The following is an 8,688-nucleotide window of genomic DNA, read 5'->3' as shown; positions in this document are numbered from 1 at the left end:
TCGTATAGATTTTCGTTAAGATTCGTTAACAACATTTTTCAGTGCAGCCAAAACGTAACAGCTTAAAACGACGTATCTAATACATCGCCGACGCTGGGAAAAGTGCAGCTGAGACAATTATGGTTATGTGTAAAATTGAGGATAAACGAACAGCGTCTGACAGCTTTTCCCGAACCCAGTTTAAAGCTTTAGAGCGACGAAGCTTTATAAAAATCCGGACCGCTCCTAGCAGCGAAAAAAAGCAACCGACATAGAACTATAGAATAGACTGCGATAAACTAGATTCCAGTCGGTCTAAAAGATCTCCACAGGGGTGAAAGCCAAGGTACTCAAGGGATCTTTAAGACAGGTACTCCGTAAAGCTTTAATGCCGGCAGCTGAAACAGGTAAATATCACTGATAAAACACAAGTCACTTCTACATACTAGATGAATACTATATATGAACAGGAGATTCCTTTGCGAGCAACTTTAGCCTAGGGCAATTACAAAAGATCTTTCGATGAGGGCACACACCGGCAATCCTAGAAATTTAGTGGCATCCGAGGGATCTTTCTCACAAACGTGGCCAAGCAGTGGATGAGAAGTTCTATTTGATTCAGCTCATCAAAACGAATCAAGAAATTACCAACGCATTTTAGCGGCTCTACACAAGTGTTCTTCGAACGATATTACCATCACTAATCATCGCAAATCCGAATGTAAATTTTATAAACTATGCATTTAAGACTATACGATTACATAATGCTAGCAGCCGAAAACATAGTTATTTATTGGTAGCGTTTTTGGCCATATATGACTGACTGTAGGGTAATTGATTGTCATCGGAGAACAGTGAAATCAAAGGCAAAGATATAGCTTAGAGCTGAAAATCAACCCCCAATGATTGAGATTCTGATTGTCAGAGGAAAAAGTACTGGTAAGATTCATCAAATTATGGCAGTAGTTTATTTTTAGCCTGCGGAAAACAAAAATTGTAAGATCAAATGTTATGGACGAAATGATTACAGCCGTACAGAACCTAAGCGAACGAGCGAACACTTACCCCATTAGACGAAATAGAGTACGAATAATGTGCTCAATTGAAGTAGCTGTTAAAAAATCGTAAGAAAAAAAAAGCAAAAATCTTAAAAATTGGCTCTAGAACCTACGTGTGGTTTAAATACTGTGGTGCAAATTGCAAGCTTACAGCTGTAACAAAACGCTGACTTAAATAGATAAATAATAAAATGGAGTACTTCTAATAGTATAAACGGAACATTGTTGATTCATATTATATGATTTACAGGCTGTTTTCGACCGTTCCGAACAACATGTCTTACTCGTGCGTCGTTCTGTTTTACTCGCTATATAAACAGTTTTCTTGCGGAATTGTCACCGTTGGACTGATTTTTAACTCAAGGATAATAAGACAATGTTTTTTTTTTTATTTTCGAACTTCTAAACGGTAGGCAAATTCCCACAACGATCCAATGAAAAACAAAACTGACTATACCCACGCAGCCAGCCACACAAGGTCGCTCGTCATAAAAGTCCTGTGGGCCGAAGTGTGCGAAATCCTTTCCTGTATTTGCTCATGACGCACCGGGAAGGTCCCAAGCATGATTTTGTTTCTTAAGGCGTGGCAATTCACCTCCATTTGTAAAATTATGCGAATATTTCTCTCGGAGTTCTGATGGCAATAAGAAACTTAGTTGCTGACCTTGTTGATTTTACACAATTACATTTTTCAACCGTATGTGCTTGGTAAACATTAACTTATCGATTAAAACTTACTTCCATGCAAGCAATTCCAGCCACATGAATTGTAAACATATTTCTTAGACTGTAATGTAAAAGTTTGTAAAGTTAAGTTTCCCATGCGTAAATCCTCCCACCGAAAGGATCCGCGTGCTTTAGATCTGACGCAACGCAACCTGCTTTTTCTATTTCGATAATCATTCGAGCATATTATATTACTTTAAACTAATCTTTTCCAAACATTTTCGAAGTGTCACTTGATAATTCATGGCGCACAAAGAAAGAACCTTAATCAAACCTATCTACGTCCAGTGATAATCATGTGTAACAACTCAAGGATTTTCTAGTGTTCTCCATTCGTCATACTCCTAGATCTCTTAGTAAGTAATAAGTTATCACATTGTCCTATCGCCACTGTTTCAGTGCCTCATCGGGACCGTCAGTTTTCTTAAAGGTATAGGGTTATGTGCGTAAGCTATGCATGGTCAGCCGCCCGTTCTTTTTCAGAATCTATCAGGACTATTTACGATCGGCTGGCTTGCTGCTGGCGCGGTGGCCAGTGCCCTCCCTGTCGTGTTCGATTTTCTACTCCCCATCTTCTTTGTGGCTTCCTTCGTGAGATGTTAAGCCGCCGACCACTCCATAACGTAGGGACGGCGTTATAGAGCAAACAGCCTGTAAGGCCTTGTGTTGGGATTGTGACTAATAGGTGTGCCGTTGGCCAGTGGAGCTTATGCCCCCATCTCTATGACGATGCTACCGACAACGACCGTCTCTGATGAAGGCACTGGCGACGGGACCGAAAGTGACTAGTCTCTATGGCTCTAACTGAGAGAGGGGCTAAGACTGAGTAAATACATTCAAGAGATGAGTCGTTTGAATATTGTCACGGGTAATGAAAAAAACATTGGTGTTTGCGCGTAGGTATGAAAATCACGCCATATGAATACAGAGTAACAAGTCTTTCTGTAGCACCTTATTACCATACAAAAGGGCTAAATAAACCACTAACAAATTTATAGGCATTCAAAAACGCAGTTAATGGAATCAATTTAAATTATTAAAGCTCTCAAGACAGCATTTGAACGTGCTCGTTTTTTATCAGTTTGTCTCTGTCTTTTGCCACAAGGCAGGCCAAGGCCTAAATTTTCAAAGGTGCAACACGTGAATGGCCCGTTTGCCTTTGGTAATGTTATTAAACATTTAATATGAAGTCATTTGGAAATGAAATCGGCTGCAAGGCGTACAGATCGACATTTGTAATTTGAAAAGTATAGTCATACATGTTTGTTCTAAATATAATAGTGAACCTCCAGCGGGGGATGAATGCTGCCAAACTAATTAACAAAAGTACAATATCGTTCGCCGTACAGATGGTAGCGGGCTAAAAGGTTTCCGCCATGTGGCATCGGTAACGCAAAAATGTAGATCAACAATATTAGCTATTAAGGATTATCTAATACGCTGATACGAAACGGCACCATTGACCCAACAGAAACGGGCATACAAACAAAATCATCTTCTGTGCAGACTACGCTGTGAGCAATAATAAATGGACTCACATCTATGCACAGAAATATAGTACTATTTCTAACAGGAAATCTAGACCTTAATAACAGCCACACCCTTTTATCAGCTTTAAAAAATGTCTACCATAAACCGTATGCACTCTTTCAGATGCCGGCTGCCGCCTGGTTCATTGCGCATAACTGATCTGGTAGGCATTATATTTTGACGATGATTTGCTATTCTATGCACACTTATCTCCTAGTGAAGTTCGAAGGCTATGTCAACTCTATATGAAACACGTGTTTAGCTACGCATCAGGAAGAGGATACCCAGATGAAAAAAGGCCAAGAAAGAGGTACCTCTGTTTTTACAATTCAAATTGGGTCGATTTATTTTGTTGGAATTCCACTATCTTTTGTTAGCGTTTGGCGGTATTTCAGCACTTGCTTAGAAGTGTTTCCCTTTGAGAATTTCCATCTCAGCGATACGCAATCCTTATGCGTTTATTGATGTGATGACCCATCTGTGTGACTCTTCGTCTCCTTTCGTTTCCTTTTTCGCCTTCTTCTTGGTTTTCGTGTGTTTCCTCCTTCGTCTTTCAGGTGTTCGCTGCGTCTCTCAAGTGGCCAACAGCATCACCATCGTCGTTCTATTCATATATCACGTCCAGGCTTTATTAGAGGTTGGTCAACCGCAGAATTATCCCCAAACAGCCAGCCGCTAGGAGATTGAGGGCCAGTTTGGTAACGGGAAGCAAATGCAACAGAACTAAGAATAGGGATCCAAGTTGTTCTTGAAATGCTTTACCCCAGATGTGGCAATCCGCAAAACTGCTCCCTGTGTCCTATTCTCCAAAACTGCCAGCCGCAACATCCCATGGATGCCCAGAAAACTTGTCGTTTCTACATTCCAAATCGAGATTCCTTTCTCTTCAGACAGCGGTTCGAAAACGATACACTCGGAGCACAGGTTGTATGTATGTACCTTAGGATCCATGTACATACACACACACACACAACTAAACATTAACCACCCTCTTTGAGGCGACGAAAAGAACAGCGGGCCGCTCGCCCGCCTCGGCTTATTGCTATAGTATATATTGCTACAGCTACTGTGATGCGCACAAAGCACGTAACCATTAAGAATGACACCGGCGCTTAGGTCCCTCTACTCAACCCACCTCGTCGCCGGAGTTTCTCAAATTTGCTCAAACCCCCTTAGTTCTACTCCACCCTATCGAATGAACCGACAAAACAGCCGACCCCGTACGCCTCTTTTAAGGCACCAAAACGTTTGCACCGATGAGCGCGCAGCTTTCTTCAGTGGCTCAAGGTTACGTTCATTTTCCAATCTATGCTTTTTCAATGTTAGGTAGCATGCGTCGTTGGCCTTCTTTCATCCCGTGAAAGTTGGACACATCATAAAGCATCCAGTTTTGTTAGTCTGCTGCTGCCCCCAAAAGTTATCGCTTTTTTCGTCGCCGCAGTTTCTCTTCTGTGCCACTGATACGTTCTACATACTGCAGCATCATCGCGAAAACGAATAGTACACGTAGAGGTGAGCGATACACGATTGTAGTACGACGACGTAAAAGCGCGGTACAGATCCACAACTAAAAGGAGAGGTAGCAAAGGCGGCCAATTTGTCGGGCTTTCCGCAATGCGGTGGTTATCTAGCATAAAACATCAAACAGTCGAAAACACTACTGGCAGTTTTGCGCGATGGTATGCTTCTGGGCACACCCGACTGACTTTGAAACGAACGGAGCTTTCAAAGAGTCGGGGTTTCACGTTGTGTACCTTAGTATAGTACCATATCGTCGATTCCTTTCATTGTTCCCCTGCTATTTGTAGCGCTCCTTAGAGAGCGAAATGGGCTGCTTTAGCCACCATAGCTACGAAACGCCGGTCCAGGAAAACCGACAGAACCGGTATTCGCAGACCTATCGCGTCCGAAACCCACCAGTTCTGCTACTAAATAGAAGACATGAAGGCTAGCTTCGCCTCGAGGGACATTCGGAACAGGCGAATCGGCGCGTTTCATCACACTCTTCCAGGCACAGGCGCAGCCTCAGACTTTGGAAGGCACGGGGAAACCGAACCATTTTGACTCGGCGCAGTTCCGCCAGGTAAGTTATATTATGCACTCGTATATCGCATAAATGCACTCTGGATTCTTTGCTGTATTTATGGGTTTCTATTGTATATCAGCATATGCGTAAGATTCGTGTTTCGTGTCAACAATGATCTTTGACTTGCTATTTGTGACCTCGAGTTGGGGAACCGCTCACGAATAAATAAAAGAATCGGAAAGCCAGTTCATCGGTCCTTTGCATAATTAACGCCAATTACTTTCAGGTTGTAATAGAACAATAATAATAGGGCTCTCGTAAAATTAACTTGGAAATGCGTAAGCCCTATATTAACAAAATGGTTAGTTGGAAAATAACAATTCATTTAGAGTAACCACTGCTATATTTATGAGCAGCGCTCATCCCATGCGGGTATTATGGGGGCCGATCTTTCATTTACAGGCATAGAATTGATATATTGTATGTATATAGCTTCTACGGTAGGAATGCAGTAGTTAAACTTTGCGGAAGTAAACAAGGAGTAAACAAGGTTTGTACAATGACGCAAAAGGCAATTAATAGATATCAGCATCAGACGCCCGATATCCAGCAAAATGATGAAGAAGTATCTCTTTTCTAGTTCGAGTTTAAGTATGTATATAAAATGACAACCTGTCAATGACAGCTTTGGTACTTAGTATAACGGCCGAAACTGAGAAAGCATAGGCCATAGTCAGTGCCTTCTTGCAGGCCCTCATCAAAGCTCGTTTTTAGCATTAGCAACGTCTTAACGCGCTTTGCGCACGCTTCAATCTCGTTTCGCTTACCAACCATACGCTCGTAACACAGGCGTGTTTCCCGCAAGCAAAAACGGAAAATCTAGGCTGGGCAGGACAGCGGATATTATCCTAAACAGGTCTCAAACGTACCCGTCGTAGTGTACTGTATTATCTAAGCCTTCCACAAGTTGCTGGTTAAATTTTACCAGGTTTTGTTTTGATCATTCGATAGCTTTCGTAGCGGCTGTCATCTATGCAGTGTTATCGAATTCACTTATGTACTCGTTAAACATTCTTACAGTTCTGTTGGAAATGGCAAGAGGGTTGCTTCTATATCCCGTACTTGATCCTACATGAGGGTAGAGAATTCTCATCTCTCATCGCTTTGTTTATGTTATTGTTTCTGAATATGTTTATGAAGCAGGCGTTACTTTATTCGGATTGCCGCATGCGATCGATTTTGAAGCCTTTCGAGCTGCCCGCACGAGCATCCGCCGCAACCGCACGTTAAGTTAATTGTAAATATATATATATATATATAAATACTCTTGGGGGTTCTAATCTTTCCTCGGTCCGTAATAAATATGCGTCGTCGAGGTATATAAACGTCACCAGGAATAAGATTCATATATCAACAAAAAAAGACGTATCAACAGCCAATGTGCGTATCAGTTTTCAGCCAGAGATTATTGAGCGCTCTTCAAGTTAGGTACTACAATACAAGAGTATTGTTACTTCTTCTACATGAGCTGAGTAAGGCTCAACTCCACCAATAGTCAATCTATGTATTTGCCGTAATGAGATCAACTAAATAACAAGTATCGGCTTGATAACGACGCTGAGTCAATTTGCTTCAAAATCCGGTGGCTAAATTTCATCTGCTGCAATGGCTCATATATTTTCTAATGCCAGTAAGATAATATGGCTATATCCAGTTCTAGTCAACCATCGAGTAACTACCAAACAACCTCCCTTTCCCTTGATGCCAAAAACGCCATCAAGTCACACGATGTAATAAACGAGTTTTTAGACGCACGAAACTGATGACACGAGCATTGTTTACCAACGCTTGTCTCTAAAGTTTTACTATGGCACATCCAAGCTCGTTCGTTAATAACGGCTGACTGGCTTACGTCGTGTTTTAGAAGTCCTTTTTGCCATCTGTTAGCTACATGCTCGTATATTTGCATCCATGTGTCATTCATAGACAATGCCTCTCCAGAAGGCCTAATGAATATAGGCGCTTAGTCAACTAGCTAGAACGAAGTTTATTTTACACCGTCGCTGAATTTGTTATACGGCAGCAGTAGGTACGGTAGGCGATTGCCACTGTGAACCAAAACAGTCATCAATGTCCGCGTTCGATTCTTTTGTAACGGCACGTAGCCAGTGGTCTGGCAAAACACGAAAAGAACACGTCACCGCAATCAGTCTTAGTTGTACGCGCATTTGCCTTTTTTTAGCTCGTTCCATCGGCTCGGCGTCCCGGCGCTGGCGCCGATGCCACTACAGATCACAAATGGGGAAAGAAAGCGCAAGATGAAATGGCCTAACGTGGCCTGAGCAGGGGCTGTAAAAAAAGAGGACCAACGGGGTCTGTCGGAGGTGGGACGTAGGGCAGAACGACCGTTCGACTCGGGCAGGCGGTCGTTCTAAATTCGCTTTCACAAATGGAATCTGTGGCTGCTTGGCTAGCTCGTAAATAAACCTGCGTCGAGAGGCCCGCAACAAGCAAACTGCAACGTGAGCTGATGTACAAATAAAATGAAAAGCACATCTCAGTACTACTACTACTTCGAAACCTATGTGTGTGCTCTATACGCGCTAGAGTACGTGACGTTAGTAAATCTCACATATGTCGCCGCATAGCGTTCCAAAATTGTCCTATGACGAGGCTTCGGCTTAGGTTTTTGCCGTGCTTCCTACATAGTCCCGGCGGACGAACAACCCTATGCCCTTCATGGTACCGTAGACATGTATCTGTTGGTGGCACGTCACGTCTCTAAATTTCTGCCTATTGATACGTAGACAGTTTTTTCTGTTTCGACTGAATGAAAAGGTTAAGTGCACATCTCGGACATGCTGTCGCTGTTATTTCGATGTCTTCACGGCTCATTCTATACTGGAAGATTAATTTTACGATTAATGATTTGGTCAGTCTTGCTGGTCTGTTCAGAAAGAAAAGTACGGCTTGTATGCGAACACAGATGATGATACCGACGGATACATTGAAGTACACACACATGCAAATATAATAGTTGCGATTAAAGCGGATAGCAAATCTGACGACATATCAAGAAATTGATGGGCTTATCAGTTTTGCAAAAAGACCTACGTACGTATCGTTAGATAGTATCGAAGTTTACCTTCCGTCCTTAGCTTTCCAGTAAGGTTAAATAATGATGCGGAAATTTAGCTAAAATTGAAGATCTGTGGTTTCTTTATCGTGGTGGCTCTATCAATGAGCCTTTCTTCTTATCTTAAGAATCACTTATAATGAATCGGCGCGATTCAATTAGATCCACTTTAGTAACCGATATAGGCTTTTAGTGTATTTCCGTCAATAGCTTCGTCGCTAATAAGAGTAACA

At 42.1% G+C, this 8,688-nt stretch overlaps 2 long non-coding RNA genes across 2 annotated transcripts; both read left to right on the top strand.

The window, feature by feature from the left end:
• Positions 1 to 52: 52 nt before the first annotated feature.
• LOC147752708 (uncharacterized) lies at positions 53 to 2,819 on the top strand. Its single transcript, XR_015313344.1, has 2 exons — positions 53 to 386; positions 2,247 to 2,819. It is a non-coding gene; the product is annotated as an uncharacterized LOC147752708 (long non-coding RNA).
• A 609-nt stretch (positions 2,820 to 3,428) lies between these two features.
• LOC147752707 (uncharacterized) lies at positions 3,429 to 7,880 on the top strand. Its single transcript, XR_015313347.1, has 3 exons — positions 3,429 to 5,376; positions 6,523 to 6,616; positions 7,562 to 7,880. It is a non-coding gene; the product is annotated as an uncharacterized LOC147752707 (long non-coding RNA).
• Positions 7,881 to 8,688: the final 808 nt, after the last annotated feature.

This window comes from Varroa jacobsoni, unplaced genomic scaffold, assembly GCF_002532875.2.
Source record: "Varroa jacobsoni isolate VJ856 unplaced genomic scaffold, vjacob_1.0 scaffold_1065, whole genome shotgun sequence".
Classification (NCBI taxonomy): domain Eukaryota; kingdom Metazoa; phylum Arthropoda; class Arachnida; order Mesostigmata; family Varroidae; genus Varroa; species Varroa jacobsoni.
Note: the sequence above shows the minus strand (reverse complement) of the source record. Positions and strands in the feature narration are given on the sequence as shown.